Here is a 24,281-nt window from a genome sequence, read left to right as displayed (position 1 = left end):
ACAGGAAAGAGAGGCAGAAAAAGGTCACATAATCATACATGCATAGGCTGTTTTTTATGGTTTTCCTCATTTTAGTGGTATTTGCATACTAGATTCGAAGCTTCTTAAAATCATAGAGGTCCCTTTTTTTTTAGTAGCTCTTTCTGGGCTACATGAACACACCCGTGCATTCATTGCTCTACCCACGTGATAAGTTTTTCACAATATTCACTTCTTTAGAGTATAATCTATAATTGGTCATTCCGTTGCTCATGATCTCTGATGTATTAATAATTATTATTGGATTTAGTAATGTCTTTGTCCAAAACTATCAGCCTGTCAATTTGATGCAGGGTGAGATTTGAAAAGGAATTTTTCCATGGACCTTTCAATACTGCATCCTCACCAGTGATGGGAATAGAGGCAGTGCCAGGAGTTCAGGTTTGGGGCTGGCACTAGGGCCATCCTTTCAAAAGTGAACTCGGCGAGTTTATTTTTAACTTCCCATGCACACTTCCTGTGTCTGTGGTCCTCGCCAGGCAAGAGGTTTTCAAAGGGAAACGAACATGGTTCGGACTGAGACTGTGGGTCAAAGGACCTGTGAACCTGCAGACTCTGCAGGGAGGTTAAAAATTGGCCTCTCCGAGTAGACACTGAAGTATAATCCTAATGCACCTTAACTAAGGCCTACAGTGTTAAAGTTTTTCTTCGCCTGTGGCCTCTTTGGATGACAAATTGCCAGTTGTTGCAAACTATCACATTTTACAGTGACAAGAATCCACTTGGGACTAAGTTAACTTGGTGGCCTAAATTTTAGTTGCTTTTGAAGGCAGGTTTGCAGCCCAGTTTCACGAGATGAATAGTTGCTGCTCAACCTCTGTTTTTCTGAGTTTTTGGAGTCTATGCTTTAACGTGAGTTAATGTTAGCACATCATTAAAGTGCGTTAAATATGCTGTAACATGCATTAACACTTGCATTATTTAGCACACTTTATTGCATTGGGGTACTGTATACATTAATATTAGTGCAAACAGGGCTCCATGGCATATAACTTGTGCAAAACCGCCAATATTTTAAATATAAGGGTAGTTTATTCTGTAGACAAAACATCCTAGTATTTCCTGATGTCTCTAGAGAGACAAAGTTAAAAAGGGAACAGTTTTTCCAGTTGAAGCTCTGAGTCTTACCTATTGAGCTTCTTTTACTCTGAAATTTCCCTGTAAATGTGGATAAGTTATTCAAGGTAATGGTTTATTTTTATGGACCCTGCATATCCTGAAACCTTTCTATTAGAGAAGACTGAAATTTGTGTTAGTGATTTTGAGGCTGGTATGTTCCTGGGTTATTCTTCTTTTTGGAGTTTCTTCTTTGATTTGCTTAATAAGCTGTCCCCACGATATGTGGACTTGTCCAATATTGTCATTTGCTGGTTATTGGAGGATTGAGTATTGTCTGTTGAATTGATTTCTCTGTTCTGTATCATTTATATGATGATGTAAAATTTAATAAAGAGTGAATAAAAAAAAACAAAAAACCTCATGCAAAACTAATTTTAGCATGGGCTTGCAAAACTAATGGGAAAAAAAACATTTAACAGGTGATGCAAAACCTTTTAGCATACTTGTGGCAAAAAATGTCAAGTGTACTCATGCTATTCTTGTACACAGAAACCTGAAAATACATTGGCAAAATAGTGTGAGCACCTTATTTACTGAGAGCAAAATAAATAGTGTGAACAGGTTAATCCTGACAGTGCTCATTTCCCTTTGCCTCTTGGTTTCTCCTACTGGCTTCCAAGCAATAAACTATTAAGCCTGGTACATGACGGTTGTGTGTCAGTGCAGAGAGAAGTAGAGCTACTATACTCCAGAGAAGGAGGTCAAATGAGAGCGCAGAGTTCTAGAACAGTGGTTCTCAACCCTGTCCTGGGGACCCTCCCAGCCAGTCGGGTTGTCAGGATATCCACAATGAATATGCATGAGAGAAAATTTGCATACACTGCCTCCATAACATGCAAATTTTCTCTCATGCATATTCATTGTGGATATCCTGAAAACCCGACTGGCTGGGGGGGTCCCCAGGACAGGGTTGAGAACCACTGTTCTAGAAGAACAGAAACAAACATGATTTCATGTCCAGAATCCTCTGTCTTATGTGTCAGTAAGGGTCTTCAAGAGCAATATATGAGGATGTGGTGCAGAGTGCAGACAGAAAGAAGTATGCAAAGAAGAGACCCAAAGAGGTATATAGCAATTCTGACTCAGAATATACTGACATCTGACCATTATCCCCTTTATGAATATCCTGTAGTCACCCTGTAGGCACCACAAAAGCTGTACCACATAATCTGCTACTGCCTTAAAGCTCACAGACATGAACTCTGTACTCAAACCAAAACAATTGGTCTGCTCTGAACAGATTATGAGCTCAGAGTGCTCTGCAGCTTTAAGCCTCTGAACACCTAGAGGGAACTTTGGCTACACTAACAATGTCAAGGACAGTAGAGATCTTTTTCCTCTGGGAACCTAGAGGTCCATATTCAAAGGCATTTAGCTGGATAACTCACTAGTTATCCATCTAAATGAATATTTGGGAACTTATCTGGATAAATAGGGGCATTCCAGGAGGCATTTGGGGAGGAGTTAAAATTACCTTGATAAGTTATCCGGCTAAGTCTGGCTAAATCTGGTTGTGGTGCAGAGCTGTCCTAAAGTTAGCTGGATAAAGTTATCTAAATTTTAAGATAGCTGACTATATTCAATAGTATGGCTGGGGTACATTTTAAGAAACAGTGCGCGCGCGTACTTTTGTTCGCGCACCAGGCGCGAACAAAAGTATGCTGGATTTTACAAGATACGCGCATAGCCGCGTGTATCTTATAAAATCCGGGGTCGGCACGTGCAAGGGGGTGCACATTTGTGCAACTTGCGCTTGCCAAGCCCTGCATGCGCTGCCTGTTCCCTCCGAGGCCGCTCCGAAATTGGAGCGACCTGAGAGGGAACTTTCCTTCTGCCTCCCCCCACCTTCCCCTCCCTTCCCCTACCTAACCCACCCCCCCGGCCCTATCTAAACCCCCCCTACCTCTGTCGCAGAAGTTATGCCTGCTCGAAGCAGGCGTAACTTTGCGCGCGCCGGGCCGGCTGCCGTGTGCCATGTTCGGGTCCAGGGGCTGGTCCGGAGGCCATGGCCACGCCCCCGGAATGCCCCCGGGCCGAAACCACGCCCGTGACACCACCCCCGGATGACGCGCCGACTGCGTCACGCCCCGACACGCCCCCTATGATGCGCCGTCCGCATCACGCCTCCCGACACGCCCACCCCAAGAAAGCCCCGGGACTTACACGCGTCCCAGGGCTTTGCGCGCGCTGGAAGCCTATGCAATATAGGCTCGACGCGCGCAGGGGTTTTAAAAGGGTTACGTGCGTAACCCTTTTAAAATCCGGCCCATTATATCCCCAAAGTTAGCCAGATAAGTTTATCTGGCTAACTTTGCTGTTCGTACTGTGACTGACTATGGGCTTCCTATTGTTTAGAAATATATTTGCCTTGTGTAAAGAAAAGTGTTCAAGTGTGTGTGTGTGAATATATTTCCTCTATTACGAACTCTCTCTCTCTGACTCTGTCTCTCTCACTATCTAGTGCAGTGGTTCTCAACCTTTCTAATGCCGTGACCCCGCAATACAGTTCCTCATGTTGCGGTGACCCCTCGCCCCGCCCGCCCTCGCCCCATGAGGGTGGGGTGAGGGCGGGGCTTTGGTCATATGGGGGCGGGGTTATGGATGGGGTTGGATTTTAGTGCACACTTATTTAATTATGACATTTATAATGTGAATGTAACTCAACTCACCATAGGTTCTCACATGCATGGCACACTGACCCATGATCGTCTCGGGGCTAGATGTAAAAGTACAGTTTGTATCCACAGGAACCCCCCTGACCCACAATAATGGATGTAAAGCAGAATTATGACATTCCCCATACAACTCACCCTACAAAAAAGATATTCTGGTTCTAGTGACATCTCAGTAACAGCAACTCAAACTCCTTCTATTTCCAGGCTCAATAGCCCTACTTATGAAAAGACAGCAGTTTACCACCAATGCATGTCCTCAGAAAACACAACAAATAAGACCGATACAAACGCTTACATGCTAGCAAAATATCTCATCTCGGTAACAGACACAGAACCGACCTAACATACTCCCAGGATCTGTAGTAATGCACATAAACTAATCCGCACACAGTTACACCTGTATTATGGAATACACTCAAACAGGAGCAACCCTATCTATGAAAAGGCAACACTACAAATATTAAATCAGTCCCTAAAAACCAATACACCTCTTATTAGGAAAACAGAACTAGCAAGCAGCTATAGATCCCCACACAGAAATAATTGTAAAACTATACTAATAAGCAGAATAAATGTTTCAAAACAGCTATGAACATCCAACAATTAAAAACGCATAACAACTATTAAACATTCTCCAAACACCAATAAAATATTTCAAAAAAGCAGACATCACACAATTAAAATGGCAGTCAAGAAAAATAAACTTAAAAAGCCACCTTTACTTACCCCCTCCAGCAGCTCTCCTACTCCCCTTCCCTGCAGGCCGTGGCACTCACCAGAAGCAGCAGTAGAAGCTAAGCTCTATACTTATGGTCCTCTTCCTTAGTGCCCATGTCTCACACACACACACACACCATACCAGTCATGCCCCCATGACCAGTTTCTGTCTCTCACACACCAATCACCTCCCAAACAGTCTTTGGCACACACACACCAGTCACCTTCCTGAACAGTTTCTCTCATGCCATACACACATACACACACACACACACACAGGCTTCCCACTCCCGTGTTCTACTTACATATACGGGCTTCTCACTCTCATAATCACTCTCTCACACACACACCAGTCACCTTCCTGAACAGTTTCTCTCATGCCATACACACACACACACACAGGTTTCCCACTCCCGTGTTCTACTTACATATATGGGCTTCTCACTCTCATAATCACTTTCTCTGTCTCTCTCTCACACACACACACCCACTCACCAGTCTCTCACTCCCATGCTTGTTCTCTCCACATGCACAGGCTTCTCATTCCCATAATCACTTTCTCTGTTACACACACACCAGTCTCTCTCATTTCCATGCTCACTCTCCACGTGCACAGGCTTCTCATTCCCTGAATCACATTCTCTCATATTCACACACACCAGTCTTTTTCTCTCACACACACCATCACCTTACCAAGCAGTCTCTCTCTCTCATGCATGCACACTCACCCTGGTTTCTCACTCCCATGCTTTCTTTCACCCCCACAACACCAGGCTTCTTACGCCCATGCTTTCTCACATACCCAGACTTCTCACTTCCATGCTTTTTCTCTCTCTCACACACACCAGTCACCTCCCTGACTAATGTCTCACTCTCACATACACATCAGTCATCTCCCTGAGCAATCACTTTCATTGTCTCTCACATACACACACACACACATCAGCTCTCTGACCAGTCAATCACACAGGCTGGCTGGCTGCTTCTCTCTCTTTCTCTCACTCACTTCCTCTTCTCCCCCGAGCACAAATGGGAGCTGCAGCAGCCTCCGCTGGCCAAGAAAGAAGAATCCCATCGGCCGCGGGAGGCTCATGCTGCTGTCTCCTTTCTCCATTACCGGCTGCTTCTATTGCTCGGGGACCGATGCTGCAGCCGCTGCTGCTACTTTTTCGCGCGGCTCTCTCCTTCCCGCGCACCACGATTCACTTCCTGTTCCGGGTCACGGGAGGGGGGCAGGCGCAGGAAGAAGAAAAGGCCCAGCCGCGGGTGCAGAGCTTCTTCTAGCGCCGCTGCCGTTCCCGCTGGGCTTGAACGTGCTGACAGCCCGGCGGCAACGGCAGCGGGAGAGACCGGGAGCGCGCGACCCCTGTGTTTTGGGCGTTCGACCCCTGCCGGGGTCGCGACCCATAGGTTGAGAACCGCTGATCTAGTGTCTTTTCTCTCGCTATCTAGTGTCTTCTCTAATGTGCCCTGTGAAACCTTTTTAAAATATATTTGTGGGAGGGGGTAGGGAAGACTGGGGGAAGCCACTGGTTGGTCATTTGCTCCCATAGGAAGCCCTCATTCATGGGAGGCCCGTGCTTTTGTGACAAGCCAGAGAGCAGGGCTGGGCTCCTGATTAAAAAAGGCTGCCATTGACAGATATTTAAATACCTGCAGAAGAAGAGAGGGAGGAAAGCGCAGCCTGCCAGATACTCAATTGCTAATCCTGCTATATCTTCCCTTTTTTTTACAACTAAGGATTTTCTGTGCTTATCCCATGCCTCTTTAACACTTAGCATATGAAGAGGGAATCCTTAGTTACAAAAAAGTGAAGAGATAGCAAAAGAATTAGCTGGTTCTACCTGGTAGGTATCATTTTCCTCCTCCTCTTCCTTGGCATTTAAAAGGAGTGTAGAAACTCTCCTTCTTGTTCCTGCTGCACTGAGAAGCAATCCCCATGTATCAGGTTTAGTTGCACACCACTTGGAAACCAGCAGTAGGAACTGAGAAGAAAAGAGAAGAGAGCTTGCTCAATTTAGTGCAATCATGAATTTAGCTTGTATTCAGTGAATAACAGGATCACGTTAACAGAAATCCAGAGTAAGTATTAACTATTCACCATTTACCGAAAACTTGCAAAATAGTGGGAAGAGTAAGCATATCATGCTCATTTGTATATGTTGTTCCTTCATTTGCATGTGCAAGCATGCAGATTTTAGTGCGCTCATGCTAACATATTTTCAGACCCTTTTAATGTGCGCGTTGAGGTTTTCCTGCATAACACGCTGTTTTAGCCTGCACAGGAACACATTAAAGTTTATTGTACATGTCCCTTAATGTATCCTGGCCACAACAATGTTAATGAACTGTGTCAATGAAAATGCATGCAAAGCAGCTCATTAATATTAAAAGTTTAGTGCAAATTGTGTTAAACTAAACAACTTGTGGTAACTACAAGCTAATGCAAATATCTAATGGCACCTCTTGAGGAATGTTAATTAGTGTAAGCGTTATTAGGCATTATGGTGTATTGAACACAGGTTAACACTTGCATTAGCCTTAATGCATTTTACAGCACATCCCCCAAAGATCATAAAAATCAGAGATGTAATATTTATTTATTTATTTCATATATTTCTATGTTGCCAATCCATAGCTCTTGGTAGCTCACAATAAAAACATACATAAAAAACACTAAAAAAGTTTAAAAACATAATACAAAAACAGACAAAACAAAAAAACCTGTTTCTTTTCTTGAAACTTGGCTGCAAACTGAAGTTCAAAAATAACCAAAATTTAACTATACTTCAAGAGGTCGATATTCAGTGTTATGCAGCTGAATAAGTAATAATTTATCCAGCTAAATGGGGCAGCTGAATATCCAGCCCCATTTAGCAATCAGCAGTCAGTTAGCCAGCTAAGTAATTAGCCAGATAAATTGTGGGCAAGATGTGAATGGATTGGGGAGGAGCTACTTATCTGGTTAACTTAGCCAGACTTATCTGGTTATGTTAACAAAGTTAGACCTCCTCAATAGCAGATCTAATGTTTGCCAAATAAGACTTATCTGGCTAACTAGCGACTTTTATGGGGATATTCAGCAGCATATCTGTGGTGCTGAATATCCCATGTAAGTTAGTCTGATAAGTCTTATCCGTCTAACTTACTTATTCAACTATATTTGAATATCTACCCCCAAGAGGTTAGGTAAATATTTTTGAGAGTATCAACAGGCTAGCATGGCTGCAAAGGTCCTGGTTCTGATTCCTACATTTAAAAAAATAGTCTTCCATGTTCCTTCTTTGCCACCCCCCCAACAATCCTCCCTGAGTTACTCAAGAGCCCCTTGGGGTATGAACAGCCCTTGAGTGAATTATGACTTGGGACAGGATGAATGATCCCTCCTGACGCTGGCTTATGAGCCCTTCTGAGAGGTGCCAATGGGGATCTGAGTCCAAGTGTCCCTCTTTCTACCATCCCCCCCCCCTCCCCACCTGATCCTCACCTACCCCATCTGGTATTCTGTAAGGCAGGTGGGGACTGACTCTGAAACTGAAATGGTACTGGCTGACTTGACACTCTACTTTGCCCCCCTGCAATGGGTGTTAAATGGGAGCAATAATTCAAGTGTCAAAATCAGCACACTAACGTGTTAATGGGAAGTTTTAATTCAGCTCAGAATATAGATCGCTTAGGGGGTTCATTCACTAAGCCATGGTATTTTTCATTGAGAGAAAAATAGTGTGAAAGTCGCAAAGGTGTGGTACACGACCTTGCTGCTTTGTGATTCCCTCGATATTTTCCCCTGCAGGTGAATGCCCCCAGAGAATACACGATGGCAGCCATGGGACTGAGGGACTGCCAAGGCTTAAAGGAGCTGAAGGCCCTGACAAGGTCATTAGAAACCAGGGGTTCTGCATATAGATCCCCCTCTCCCCACCACTGCCCTTGGAGGTAGCTGTTAGAAAATTAAAAAAAATAAAAATAAAAATTTAAAGTTGGCACCAGGCCTCACCCCAACTCCCAACTCTTCCTCTTCAATGAAAAATTCCAGCTCCCAGAGGCCAGGACTCACTCCAATCTCATCAGACATCTCCTTACTCATAAATGAGTCCCTGGTGATCCAGTGGGGGTCTGGAGCATCCCCTAGGCTCAGGGCCTTGTGGCCATCGTTTTTCTAAATGGTACCGACTGATCCTTTGCCCTTATCATGTGATAGAGACAAAGGACTAACTGGTCAGGCCTGAAACCTAGGGGGTGCTCCAGGCCCCCATTGGGCCACCCATGATTCCTTTATGAGTAAGGCAGGAGGTCAGGGGGAGGGGGAGGGCTGGATTTTTTTTTATTGAAAGGGAGGGCTTTGGACATTAAGCCTGACTCCAACTTTTACATTTTTTAAAATTTTGGAAGAATAGCTGCCTGGAAGGACTGCAAGGGTGGGGATGGGAGGATTGGGACAGGTGATCAATTACAGACCACTGGGGTTTTTCAACAAATTTTGAAGGGGCTTACTCAGGACTGTCAGCCCCGGGAGCATCGGGTCATGTGTTAATGTCCCGATGCTCCTAGGGGACGTTAGCTACAATTCTTGAGTTATAGCTAAGTTTAAATAAAAAAAAAATGTGGCTTGTGATTTTTTTGGTCTGGCTGCTTTATTTGATTTGCATCGTTTAGGGTATTTATGATCTAATTAACATTCATTTGCATGCTTCAAATGTACTTGAAATTTTTGGTTATGAGTTTTTGCTTCCATGGCAAGCTTCTTTTCAAATGATCTCTTTGCCTTGCTTATCAATGCTTTGTATCTAACTTGCAAGTGGTTATGCTGTTTCCTGTTTTTTTTCATTTGGATCTCTTTTCCATTTTTTGAAAAATGTTCTTTTAGTTATTGTAGCCTCTCTCACCACATCTTTTAATCATGCCGGTAGTCATTTTAGCCTTCTTTCCACCTTTTGTAATACGTGTAATACGTCTGATCTGGGCTTCCACGAAAGTATTTTTAAACAAGGTCCATGCCTACTGTAAACTCTTAACTTTGGCAGCTGCTCCTTTCAGTTTTTCCTAATCATTTTCCTCATTGCATCATAGTTTCCTTTTTGAAAATTAAATGCTATTGCAGCAGACTTCTGTAGTGTCCTCCTTCCAGTTATTAAGTCAAATTTGATCATGTTATGGTCACTATTGCCAAATGGCCCCCGAAACCATTACCTCTTGCACAAAATCTGTGTTGTACCAAAGACTAGGTATAAAACAGCTTCTGATCTTGTACCAGCTGCTCCATGAAGCAGTTATTTATTTCATCTAGGAACTTCACCTCCTTAGCATGTCCTGATGTGACATTTACCTAGTCAGTATTGGGTAATTGAAGTCATCCATTATCACTGTGCTGCTAATTTTGTTAGCGTCCCTAATTTCTGTTAGCATTTCATTGTCTGTCTGTTCATTCTGGCTGGGTGGATGACAATACATCCCCAATGCTATTTTATCCCCCTTTTCATAGGAAACTTCTATCCATAAGGATTCTATAGTACATTTTGATTCCTGCAGAACTTTTATCCTATTTGACTCAACACCCTCTTTAATATATAGTACCACCCCTCCACCAATTTGATCCTACTCATCTTCATGATATAATTTGAACCCTGGTATTACAGTGTCCTATTGGTTATACTCCTACTACCAGGTCCCTGAGATGCCATTTATATATACCTCTTAATTCAGTGATATACACTCTTCCATCAACCAGATTGAACAAATGGTAAAGGAGGAGGTCCTGTTAGTTGTGGACCACCTGTGTGCTGAAACTAGATGGATTCATCATTATACGTGCAGATTTTAAGCAGAGAACCCAGTTTTGAAAGTGGTCCAGTATTTCCTACACAGACCTCAAGATCTGTTTGCACAACTGACTGGAGTTTTACAAAACTAGATCTTCTGTAGAGCATACCAACAAGAGCCATTATCTCCACATTCATAAGCTTTGTTGACAATTAGTATGCCAAAAGGCTTGCATTGCTATACATGCCTTCCATATGGCATTGCAAGTGCCCCGGCTGTGTTTCAGAAAACTGATGGATCACCTCTTCCAGGTTTTGCATGGTGTCTCTTGATGACATTTTGATAACACTCTCAGATGATAGCACACACCTTAATGACTTTCAGGAGTTGCTCAGCTGACCATTGGAACATGTCATCTCCGACACCTGGAAGGCACTCAGATATATAACTTGACCTTCAGTTCGATGAGTTTGATGCTTAAAATGCAGACTATTTTAGACTTCTCAGCATAGAACTTCAAAGTTGGTCCATTCTGCGCAAGTTATACAGCCAGCTGCAGCTGCAGACAGAAAGTTGCCAGGTTTGTTAAGTGGCGGGACCACGGACCCTTTGATTGTTTTGTTTTGATAACACTTTCTCTTGTTCCGAGGGGATTGTGCAGGTGACTGTGGAACCAGACATGCACAATGGTGGGAGTCCTCCTTCTGCATGGCAGCCACCAGTCACAACAAATCAGGCACTCTACTCAAAGACTTTGAAGTTTGTTAATGGGGAGAGGAATGTAGAGGGTTTGTGCAGTCTGTGAAGCTGGCACTCCTGGGGGTAAAGAGTTATTCCTTTCAGAGGTCAGATTGCGGCTGGTCTGCATATGCAAGAAAGCAAGCCTTGCTGGAAGTTGATTGTGTTATATTGTGAATAAATATGTCTGATGGAACTGCTGGCCTTGTTTGTTTCAACTGCTGGACCGAGCAGTTCATAAGCTAACAACAGATTGCAAACGAAATCAAAGCCCAACTGGACTGTCTGCAGTATGCTATTATAGGATTTTCATAGAAATGAGAACACAAAGGAAGACACTCACCACCCACAAAGATGAAAATGATGGAAATCAGGATGACACAGAGTGAGTGAGAGGTGTCACAAAGTAATCACAAAACACTCAGTGCTAAATAAAACAGAGAAATCCAAAAGTACAAAAAATACAATCATGCCGATTCAGAACGGATCACAGAATCCTATATCTAAATGGGGGGGGGGGAGGGGGTCGCGCTAAAAGGAAGCGTTAGGGACAATTATGCGCCCTTAGCGCCTCCTTGGCCCAGGAGAGGTGGCTCTGTCAGCGGGTTTAGAAACTGATGCTCAATTTTACCAGCGTTGGTTTTCCAAACTCATTGACAGTGATCAGTTAGGAAAAGGGATGCTGGTAAAGTTAAGCGTCCGTTTTCCTAACTGGACTGGCCGGCACATTAAAAAAAAATTTTTTTTTTTACATTTTTGGTTCCCCTGACTTAATATTGCTAGGACATTAAGTCGGAGGGTGTACAGAAAAGCTGTATTTTCTGCTTTTCTGTACACTTTTTTGGGCTGCTTATAAATTAACACCTGCCCTTGGAGCACTTAGGGATGACAAAGCCATAGCAGAAAGACTAAATTAATTCTTTGCTTTAGTATTCACTGAGGAAGATGAAAGAGATATATCTGTGCAAGAAATGATATTCAAAGGTGATGATTCAGAGGAACTGAAAGAAATATCAGTGAAACTGAAGATGTACTAGGGCAAATTGACAAACCAAAGAGTAGCAAATCACCTGGACCAGATAGTATATTTCCCAGAGTGCTGAAAGAGCTGAGAAATGAAATTGAGGACGTTATTGGAAAATTTTAAACTATCAATAACATCATCTATGGTACCTGAAGACTGGAAGGTTGTCAATGTAATGCAAATTTTTAAAACAGGATCAAGGGGTAATCCAGAACTTACAGACCAATGAGTCTGAAATCTGTGTGCCAGGCAAAATGGTAGAAACTATCATAAAGAACAAAATTGCTGAACATATAGATAAGCATATTTTAATGGGACAAAGCCAACATGGATTTAGCCAAAGGAAGTCTTGCCTCACAAATTTGCTACTTTTTTTGAAGGGATAAATAAATATGTGGATAAAGGTGAGCCAGTTGATATAATGTATCTGGATTTCCAGAAAGCATTTCACAAAGTCCCTCATGAGAGACTTCTTAGGAAATTAGAAAGTCAAGGGATAGGTGGCAGTGATCTATTGTAGACTGCCAACTGGTTAAAGATAAAAAAAACAGAGAGTAGGGCTAAATGGTAAATTTTCCCAATGGAAAAAGATGAGTAATGGAGTGCCCTAGGGATCTGTTCTGGAACTAATACTTTTCAATATATTTATAAATGACCTGGAAAAGGGAACAATAAGTGAGGTGATCAAAATGTCCAATGACACAACATTTTTCAACGTTGTCAAATCATAAGAGGATTGTGAGAAAATGCAAGAGGACATGCAAATGGAAAATGAAATTTAATATAAACAAGTGCAAAGTGATGCACTTAGGCAAGATTAACCCAAATTATTGCTACATGCTGCGCTGCAAGGTTCCACCTTAGGAGTCACCACTCAGGAAAAGGATCTAGTGTCATCATTGAAAATACATTGAAATCTTCTGCTCAGTGTGTAGCAGCAGTCAAGAAAGCAAATAGAATGCTAGGGATTATTAGGAAAGGAATGGAGAATAAAACAGAATATCATAATGCCTCTGTACTGCTCCATGGTGCAACCTCATCCTGAGTATTGTGTTCAGTTCTGGTCACCACATCTCAAGAAAGATATAGCAGAATTAGAAAAGGTACAGAGAAGGGCGATCAAGATGATAAAGCGGATGGAACAATTCCCCTATGAAGAAAGGCTAAAGAGGTTAGGACTCTTCAGCTTGGAGAAGAGACAGCTTAGAGGAGATATGATAGAGGTCTATAGAATAATAAGTGGAATGGAGCAAGTAAACATTAATCAGTTTGTTTGGTCTTTCAAAAAGTATAAAGACCACTGGGTAATACATTTAATACTAATAAGAGAAAATATTTATTTACTCAATGCACAATTAAGCTCTGGAATTCGTTGCCAGAGATTGTGGTGAAAACTATTAGTGTAGCTGCATTTAAAAAAGGTTTGGTCAAGCTCCTGGAGCAAGAGTTGCAGAAATCCACTAGTTTTTATTGGGATAAGCAGCTTGGAATCTATCTACCCCTTGGGATCCTGCCAGGTACTTGTAGCCTGGATTGGCCACTGTTGGAAACAGGATACTGGGCTTGATGGACCCTTGGTCTGACCCAGTATGGCAATTTCTTATGCTCTTATGTTCTTTATATATGCCCTCCAGACCAACCACTAAGTTCGTCACTCAGATCCTCAATGTCGATTACGTTGTTAAAAGAAAAGAACAGACACCTGCAACAGATCCTTCTGAGGGAGGGAGCAGCACCTACCCTCTAGAACTCTCTCCCAGAACAGCTCTGACAAATACATGACAACTCCCACTTCAGGAAGCAAATAAAAGCCTGACTCATCTGTCAAGCTTCTAATGCACAACCCAGAAATCAAAATGCCAAATAGACTATGGAAAACTGACTGGCATCTCTTCAAATGCCCTCTACCTGCTGTTACAAATTTATTTTGGGAGTTAATCACTAGTATCTCTGCAGTATTAGTGATAGAGTGCAGGCATTAGTCGTTGATCTATTTAAAGTTAGTCCTAAGATATACCTTTTTATTGCCAAGTTTATAATGTGATTTTTGCTTCTATTCTACTTTGTTATTCACCTTTTTTTTTTTTTTTATTGTGAAGCTGCAAATGACCACTGTTTATATGTTTCTATTCTAATATGCTGTAAACTGTCTAGGGTGAATCTTATGTTCAGAAAGCGGTTAATAAATCCAAGTAATAACTCATGAATCCAGCAAGGGACTGCAGTTAGGGTAGTAAAGAAAGGTTTGGCTTAATGCAGAAGACACTAACATGTTCAAGAAAGTGGTCTAAAGAATGACAGCAAAGATTAATGGAAAAGCAGTCATGCTTTGGGGCAACCTCCCACTGCCTTGTCTAGGTAACAGTACTGACACACACCAAACAGGAGCGAGATCTGGGAGTGATCAGTTTTGATGAATTTAAGGTTGCTAAACAGGGCAACGAGGTAATAGTGAATGAGAGAGGTATAACCAGTGGAAAAAAGAAGGTGATAACTTGGTATAAAACATTGATGAAGTCTCATCAGGGGTGCTGTCAGGGGTGTAAGTAGATTTTATTTTCTTTTTGTTAGTAATTGAAACATTACAATGAATTAATGCAAATAAAACATTCAAGTGTGAATAAGACATGCATCCTTGTAATATAAAAGAAGAGAACATTTTTTTTTTTTTTTTACATACTGAACGTTGAGTCCACAAAAGCGGGAGAAACAAAAAGACAACTCTTAAGAGAAAATAAATTACAGTAGACCTAACACTCTATTCTCATGACCCCAAACCAAATTAATCCTACAGCTGAGAGCACTTGTCCTAGTCTAGTCAGAAAAATCACTTAACATTTTTATCCAAAAGAAATCTATCCAGGTGAAGAGGGTCAAAGAAAACAAACTTGTTCCCTTGATAAGACACAATACATTTAAAGGGAAATTTTAAAAAGATAGATGCCCTCAGGGCCAAATCCTGTTGTTTCATTTGAAGGAAAACTTTCCTCCTCAATTGAGTTGCCCAGAGGCCATCCGGGAACACATGTATTCTCTGACCACAACAGAAACTTCCTCTATTTTTAAAATACTGGCTTAGCACTAAATCTCTATCAGCTGTGGCACTGAAAGCTGAGCACTTCATCACCTGCTATTGTAGGACTGATGGATTGCCATGTCACCTGCCTACCAGACACGGTGTTAGGAAAACAAAGTGGGAACTCTTCGGAGTCTCCCAGAGTTTCCATTGGCCTAGTTGAACGGATCCCTCCGTTGCCACCTGCAAAGAGGGTCCTTGGTGAGGATTTGTCTACTCCAGAAGATGCAAGTTTAGCTGTAGATTTACACTGGATGCAATTGTTGCTGCATGCCCAATGGAGGAAGACAGATTGGGGCAGCACTGTGGAGGACAATGCCTGGGAATTCATTGTAGGGGGAACAGTCTCGAGGAGTGGGACACGCAAGAGAGATTGGAAGGTCTTTGTTGGAGGGTGCCTAGGCCAGGTGATTTTGGAGTGGGCCTGATATTAGAGTGGGTCTGTCTAGGGCAGCCCCCTACCAATCCTGGTGGCAGTACAGTCCCCTTAGCTATCGAGGATGGCAAGTAAAGGGGCCTCATTGTCTGCTCTTTGTACAGAGACCATATTACTTGATTCTGTTTCACAACTTTGCAACTTTTCTAAAGACACTGAAGCCAAGCTTTGTGAACATGGAGCTAGAGTGGGAGCATTACAAGAACAGGCTTCCTCTATTAGAAGTCAACTATTTTCCCTACAGCTCTCTAATGTGGCTCATATCAAAGACAATTTAAGTCTTCCTAATAATTTGGACTGCTGGAATACAGGTTGAGAGCTAAGAGTCTTTGGCTATTAAATTTTCCTGTTACAAGATTAATCTCAGCGCAGGAATTGTTTAAAAAGTGTATTTGGGAGTTTTTAAGGATTTCTCATAAGAAGAAGCTCCTTCTGTCTAAGAGTTATTATATTACTAATATGAAAAGGAGTTAGAGTGGGGAAGAGGGTGCTCTGGATTTAATGACTTCTTCGGATAATGTTGACTTATCTGCTTTTCTTGAGACTTCACAAGACTTGATTTCCACACAGGCTATACTTCTTGTTTCTTTTTATTCCAGTGCAAGTAGGTTTTAATTCTTAACCATACTTCACTGACCCCAACCCTGACTCTTCTGATCCCACCCCTAACTCCACCCCCTCGAAAGACTGAATGGAGCAATTTACTCATTTGCTATATGGGAATAAAGGTTAAAAAGTAAAAATAAAAATATATAAGATGATACAATTTTATAGATTCTGTTCTGACCTGAGAAAGGAAGTATTAGCTTTTGAAAGCTAGTCAAGAAGCATATTAAGTTATCCAATAAAAAAGGTATTGCCTTATATATTTTTTGTTATTTTTTATTTGTTAACCTTTATTTCTGTGGGGACTAACATGGTGACAACAATACTTTATATCATTTACTATATTACTACAAAACGTTTTCATTTATTCAGTGCCTGTCATTCCAAATGGATTGCTGATTTCAGTGCTGATTTCAAATAGCAGAAGCCGAGATTACCTGCACACACTGAGATGCAAATTTAAAAAAACAGAACTGGTCTAAACTCCCTGCAGGAACTGGCAGCTCACATTTCATTTTAACTCGCACCTCCAGATCCTCAGTAGCCCAGTGAGCCCCGACCTGGGGGTTTCATACAGGCCTTGAAATCCCAGGACTAGTTTAGCTGTTCCATAGAGCCTGAAGTCAGGTGCTTACCATGTAGTTGTTGCTTCCCTGGTAGTGATTCTGTATCATAAAAATAAACAGAGATTTTTCTTTTAAGACATTTATATCACCCTATTATGTTACTTCATAGGCAAGTGACCCATCATTCATTATTATTTGTCATTGTATAGCACATATCAGATGCATGTAGCAATGTACAGAGGCACAAGGTGGATAGTCCCTACTCCTTGGAGCTTACAATCTCTTCAAGAAGACGGTCAGACAGACAAGACACACAGCAAAAACAAATGTAACTCTTGTTGGGATACATTTTATGATGGAAAAGATTTCCCTGTTGAGTAAGGGTCACCTTCCCCAAATTTGTTTAGTGGGCTCTTAAATTTGGTCATGCAGATGGTGAAGTGGACCTGTATATAGAGATAGCCTGGGTGGGTGTTAACCACATTCTCTTTGGGACTGGAGAGGGAGAACACACCTCATCTCCCCTCCATGAGTTCTGGCCTCATTCTGCCCCATAGTGCTGACTAAAATAAGACACCACTTTCCAACTTTTAACTTTATCTCTGTGATTTCTAGCCAGAAATTATGTACATTGATTGGCATAGGGTAACAATTTGTCCATAATGAATACATCAGTATTCATGGGAATCAAACGGTTGGAATCACATCGTATCCCCACATATAGAGTAGTTATGAAACATATTGGGGCAGTCTCTCAACCTTCATATAAAACTCTTTAGATCTCCACTTATCATAATCTTTGGAACAATGGTTACAGCCCCCATTTACCCTTTTTGATTATCACACCCCATGGGTACTATTTCTTCCTCTGTATTACCCACTCCATCCACCAAGGTTTAGGCTAAACTCTCAGATTCCCCTTCAAGGCTACCTTAGTACAAACACTCTTGTAAAGGAATGGGGTTCACTCATTTGAACTATCCCAGACATCTATCAAAATTCACATCTAAAAGGGACAGTGCAATTTCTGTTTTCAGAACTACTTATAACGTCATGGTCTCTGACCTCCCACTCCAGTCCCATAGCATTGTAGGTTTTCCCTGGCCATCTCCATTGCAGTGGATCTCTTGGGGGTACTCACTATTTTGGAATCAGCCCAAATTCCTGCTTTCTTGTCCTTATTCCTCAATGGGAGGAACAGCTGCCACTTCACCCTGGTTCTGGTTGGTTCCTCAGAAGGAGGGGGAGGAGGAAACCACTCCTCACTCATGGCCTTGGGCCTCTCCTCTTGAGGTGATGAGCCCCTGCAAGGGTCCACTCCTACTGGGAGCATCTCAGGTCCCACCAGCCTGCAGGTTGGCTACTCCAGATGGCTATATCCCTCGAGGTCCCTCTCATCAACCTCAACCTGAGAAAGGGCCGTAAGAAAAAGGGTGAACTCACCCAAAACTTCCCACCTTTCTACCTCCCATTACATTTTTGTCACCCATTCAGAGAACACTATGCACTCTTAAGGGAACACAACCCTTAACCCAAACCACATTATCATATTAAACTGCAGTGCTCAATGCTCTAAAAATGCCATCCAGTGATCATTTTCCAGTACTGCAATAGAAACAGATACAACAGTTACCAAAGAAGTCAAACATGATGATCCCACATCTCTCCCAACCAGAACATCCTTGTATCACTAGAAACCAAGAAAGATGCTCCATATTTGGGGGTTTTCCCCCACACAAATAAGAGGTTTTGCATTCCGTGAACAAGGCCATGACTGAGGAGATTTACAGCATGAAGAAACTAAAGTAGGTGGCTTGTAGGTGAGCTTAGACAGTAAGAAGCTTTAATTAAGTAAAGTGGTAAAGAATCAACAGCTTGCCTAATTGATGAATCAACCAAGAATTAAAACTTTGCCCCAGAAGCAATCTAAGGCCTGATTTATTAAGGCTTTTCTCACATTCTGTGTGTATGGGAAAAAATGCAGTTATTGAGGCCCTGTATAAGAAAACCAGAATATAGCATGAATGGTTGAAGGGAGGGAGAGAAGTAAATAAGTAAAGTAGATCATGTTTGAATTTCAAAGAACTTTTTTTTTTTTAACTACTATACACATCCAAACAATCCAGTGCCCTATAAGACTTACATGACAAATTGCAAAAGGAAAGTTTGTTAACAATTTATTAACAGAACAGAAAAATTTAGAAACAAGAAGGCTTAAAAATTGTCTCAATTGTTAGCTGTTGTACCTCATACCCGATTCAATGCCCCTGCACAGGGAGTGGAGCAAAGGGCAGGAGCAGCTCCTGAGACCTATTGATCATTACACAGAAACAGCACTTTAGCAGAACATCTCACCTTGGTCACACACACACATAACACAGACAGACCCTCAACAAATACCGAATAAGGGAACACAAACAAAGATATACAAATGTGTAGACAAAATTTGAAATGGAAACCTCAATAAGCCAAACTCTGCAGGGCAACTCTGGAAAAAGAAAAACATTACCACGCCCCCTGTTATGGGAGTCTCAGTTTAGTGGACTCTTGGGCTGACCTGCAGGAGACGGGGAAAGATGGTCAATGTCTCTAGTATGTGGCAGGCCGGGAGGCAGTTGTTCAGGCTGGATGTAGAGGTGCTCTTCACCCTGGAAGCTGGTGCTCCCCAGGAGGAGCCCGTAGGAGCCCAACCGCTGGGACTTAGGCGGCTTCACCTTTGGAAGCCAAAGCCCCCCTGGGAGGAGCCCGTAGAGGCCCGGCCGCTGGGACTTAGGCGGTAGTGGATCAGGACTGGGAACTGGAACCAGACTAGGACAGTAGGTCGGTACTGTAACGGGTTCTGGTCAATGTCTCTAGTAACATAGAAACATAGAAACATAGAAATGACGGCAGAAGAAGACCAAATGGCCCATCCAGTCTGCCCAGCAAGCTTCACACACTTTTTTCTCTCATACTTATCTGTTTCTCTTAGCTCTTGGTTCTATTTCCCTTCCACCCCCACCATTAATGTAGAAAGCAGTGATGGAGCTGCATCCAAGTGAATATCTAGCTGATAAGTTAGGGGTAGTAGGGGTAGTAACCGCCGCAATAAGCAAGCTACACCCATGCTTATTTGTTTTACCCAGACTATGTTATACAGCCCTTATTGGTTGTTTTTCTTCTCCCCTGCTGTTGAAGCAGGGAGCTATGCTGGATATGCTTGAAGTATCAGTTTATTCTTCTCCCATGCTGTTGAAGCAGAGAGCCATGCTGGATATGCATCGAAAGTGAAGTATCAGGCACATTTGGTTTGGGGTAGTAACCGCCGTAACAAGCCAGCTACTCCCCGCTTTGTGAGTGCAAACCCTTTTTTCTTCTGGCAGATGTTCAGGCTGGACGTAGAGGTGCTCTTCACCCTGGAAGCTGGTACTCCCCCAGGAGGAGCCCGTAGGAGCCCAACTGCTGGGACTTAGGCGGCTTCACCCTTGGAAGCCGAAACCCCCCCGAGAGGAGCCCGTAGAGGCCCGGCCACTGGGACTTAGGCGGTAGTGGATCAGGAGTGGGAACTGAAACCAGACCAGGACAGTAGGTCGGTACTGTAACGGGACTCGGGTTCTGGAACCAGGCAGGAACTGTAGCAAGACTCGGGAACTGGAACCAGGCAGGAACTGTAGCAAGTTGTTATTCCAGATTATTTCCCTGTTCATTGTTTTGTTACCCAGGTTATCCAAGTTATTTCTACCCTGTTCATTGTAAAACAAGACTCAGTCTCTGTTAATGTCGCTAGTTGTAATGTAAACCGAAGTGATAATTAATCTTGTTAATTGAACCTCGGTATATAAAAGTTACAACTAAATAAATAAATAAATAAATAAATAAGTAAACAGGAAACAAGCAGGTACTGTAGCAGGCAAGCAAGAACCAAGCAGGTACTATAGCAGGAACGGAGCGAATAGCAAGGCAGGTCACTCTGGGGCACAACGCAACAGGGAACCAGGAGGTAAACCCGTTGCAAGGCCAAGACTGAGTGTCCGCGGCCGGCTTTGCAAGGCCGCGGCGTCTGACGTCAGGAATTGGGCGGAGTCTCCACTGGCGGGAAACGGCCTAGAAAAGCGCCCAAGTGGCGCACGCGCACCTAGAGACAGAGCATCCATGGGAGGCTTACCGGCGGTGGGGCCCTTGCGAGGACGCCGCCGAACAGGCCGCAAACTAGGCCAACGAAAGCGGGAACAGGTCCAGGAACACGGAAGTAAGGGTCTGGTTGTGATGCTCGTGGCCAGAACCACAACACCCCCGACACTGTTCTCCTTCTGCATATGCCTCGTTCCTGCATTGTTCTTCTGGATCTGCGCAGGTCATCCAGAGAAGGGTCGCGGGAGAGGCACAGAAGTAGACACTGTAGGATTGCCACCTCACCCAGGTCATCCCAAACAGGCTGATCAAGTCCTGCTATTGCCCTATTGCATGCTCAGAGTTTGTAATTCAGGGAAAAGTGGGGACAACTTCTCCATTCATGCAACGGGGCAATAGCAGGAGTAGATCAGCCTGCTCAGATTGATCAATTGAGCATCCCCCTGATTCCCTCTCGAAGTCCCAAGTCCAGGGGGCCTGGAAGAAGAGCAGCAGCAGAAGCAGCACCACAAATACCCTCGAAGCCAGCAGCACTTTCTCCCCTGCTTCTTTCCCCCAAGGCCAGCTTAACCTAGAGAAACAAAAGCTCCAAAGGCAGTTTTCACCCTACATGACACATGCTCACAGCCACAGATGATCTTTTCCAGCACCTGGACCAGCAGGGGAATTGATCCGTTGGGTAGCAGCCTGGGGGTAGAGAGGTGGCATGTTTTGATCTGCATGCAGCGTCTCTAGAGGCAGGCAGGTAATAAAGAGTAGCACTGGTAAATTGGGGTGGGATTTGCTGGGAGTTGCATGGGTACCTGCTTCCAGTGCACTTGTGGCCGTCTAGTTCTCATTGGTTCTCTTCATCACTTACCTCTGTGGTCTCCATGCAGCCAGCTGTAAACTTATAGAAGAGCACATGGCAGCAACAAACTGTGGGAACAGAAGGAAAGGGGCAGAAATGGGCAGGCTTTCTGTGCCAGGGCAGCCCCCCCTCTTGCACTGCCCCTGCCCTGATACAAGGTCAGAGTTTGTGCTGAGTGCAGGGGATTTCTCTGCTTTACGACCTCTGCTCAGCTCCTGTTGGATTCCCACACTGGAAGTGTATCTTTCTGGTCCTGTGTACCTCATCCTACTGGCCCATTTCTACCATTGCTCTTCTACCTCCCCCACTCTGGCCTCAGTTCTGGGATCACAGCCCCTTCTCCCCCCACCAGGCTGCCTTCTCCAGGCCTTCCGCTCTTGCTTCCTCTCGCTTCCGATTCAGGAAAATTGTTGTTGTTGACATGGGGACTCTGGGAACATGAGAAGAGGGAGTGCGACTAGAAAGCAAACCACAAAGAAGAAAACAATTGCTCTGCTCCTTCATGAGCAGATAACTTAAACTAGAACTTGGAATGTCTGAAAAAAGGAAAAGTGCACCAACTAGAGATCCCTTTTTTTTCCCTTGAACTACAGATATTCTATTTTTGGGAAGTTACTATATTTTTGGTTGTTTTAATACAAAGACTTTTGAGTGTATAACTATAACCATTAACCTGGTCAGTTTAGTGTTAATTTGTCAGTATACATGTAAAGTTATGTTTTTGCTATTTCAAAGTTCACCATATTCATTCAGTAAAGTTGTGTTGAATTATAGTCTTTTGAGTTTATTTGCTTTTCATCTCTGGGAGGAGGGGAAGATTCAGAGCACATCCAGAGAATTGCCAAAGAGGTAAAGAAGGTGATAACACTTTTTTCAGATAAATAAGAAAAAGAAAGACAGCCAGAAGTGGTATAGTGAAATTGAAAGGTGACAAGGAGCAATGTGTAGAGTCAGACAAAGAAATGGCAGACATATTAAACTAATACTTCAGTTTGGTCTTCAATAACGAAAACTTTGGAGAAGGACCGTCACTAGGTAACAAGCCCGTAGAAAGGAATGGGGTAGACACAATTCCTTTTACAGAAAATAATGTATTGGAAGAGCTAAGAAAAGTGAAAGTGGACAAGGTCATGGGGCTGGATGAGGTACATCCCAGGATGCTATAGGAATTCAGAGACGGTTGTGCCAGGACCGTTGAAAGGCCTGTTCAATAGATCCCTGGAAATGGGAGTGGTGTCCCGAATTGGAGAAGAGCGGTGGTGGTTCCACTTCATAAGAGTGGTAACAGAGAGGAGGCTGGAAACCACAGGATAGTAGATTCCTATTTCTGTGGTAGGAATAATGGAGACACTGCTGAAAGAAAGGTAGTGAACTATCTACAATCCAGTAAGTTGCTTGACCCGAGGCAGCATGGATTCACTAAGGGAAGGTTCTGTCAGACAAATCTGATTAATTTTTTTGATTGAGTGACTAGAGAATTAGATCTAGGAAGAACACTAGATGTGATATACTCGGATTTCAGCAAAGTTTTTGATACGGTCCTGCGTAGGAGGCTTGTGAATAAAATGAGAAGCTTGGGAGTGAGCACCAAGGTGGTGACATGGATTTCAGACTGGTTGACTGAAAGGAGACAGCATAAATGGTAAATGGAATCTACTCTGAAGAGAGAACCATGTTAAATGTAGTGCCACAAGGATTGATTTTGGGACTGGTTCTGTTTAATATCTTTGTGAGCAGAAATGCAAAAGTGATAGAAGGTAAAGTTTGTCTATTTTTGGATGATACAAAGATCTGCAAAAGAGTAAATACGCCTGAAGGAGTAGTGAGAATGAAAAGTGATTTAAGAAAGCTTGAAGAGTGCTTGAAAGGATAGAGACAGAATGGAGGCAGTCCAGAGAAGGGTGACCAAAGTTGTGTGGGGTCAGTATTCGAAGACTAATGTGGAGAGACTGAAAGATCTGAATATGTATTCCCTGGAAGAAAGGGGGTGCAGAAGAGATATGATACAGGCCTTCAGATAACTGAAAGATTTTAATGATGCACAAACATCAAAACTTTTCCAGTGGAAAGAAATCAAACAAATGAAACTCCAGGGAGGACGACTGGGAACCAACGGCAGGAAATATTTCTTCATGGAGAGTGTGGTGGATGCCTGGAATGCCCCTCCAGAGGAGATGATGAAAATAAAAACAGTGAAAGAAATCAAAGTGCCCTGGGATAAATACTGGAATCTAAAGACTAGAGGGCAGAAATGAAGAAAAGAGTGCATGGGGGTAACTTGATGATGCAGTGGTTACTACCCTTAACCTATAAGCCTTGATGGTTTTGATGCAACTTCAATTTTGCTCTCCACTTCAACAGCAGGATGAAAAGGGGAATTGGATTCAGACAGCAACCGATGAGGGCCCTGGCTTTTACGGTCTGTGGAACTGAGAAGCATGGGGGTAACCTGCACAGTGCAGCAGTTACTACTCTTAACAGAAGGCATGGGATTACGACCCTTAGCCAATAAGCCTTGATGTTTTTGATGCAACTTCAACATCACTCTCTGCTTAAATGGGAGGT

This window comes from Rhinatrema bivittatum, chromosome 5, assembly GCF_901001135.1.
Source record: "Rhinatrema bivittatum chromosome 5, aRhiBiv1.1, whole genome shotgun sequence".
Classification (NCBI taxonomy): Eukaryota; Metazoa; Chordata; class Amphibia; order Gymnophiona; family Rhinatrematidae; genus Rhinatrema; species Rhinatrema bivittatum.
This window is presented reverse-complemented; position numbering follows the sequence as displayed.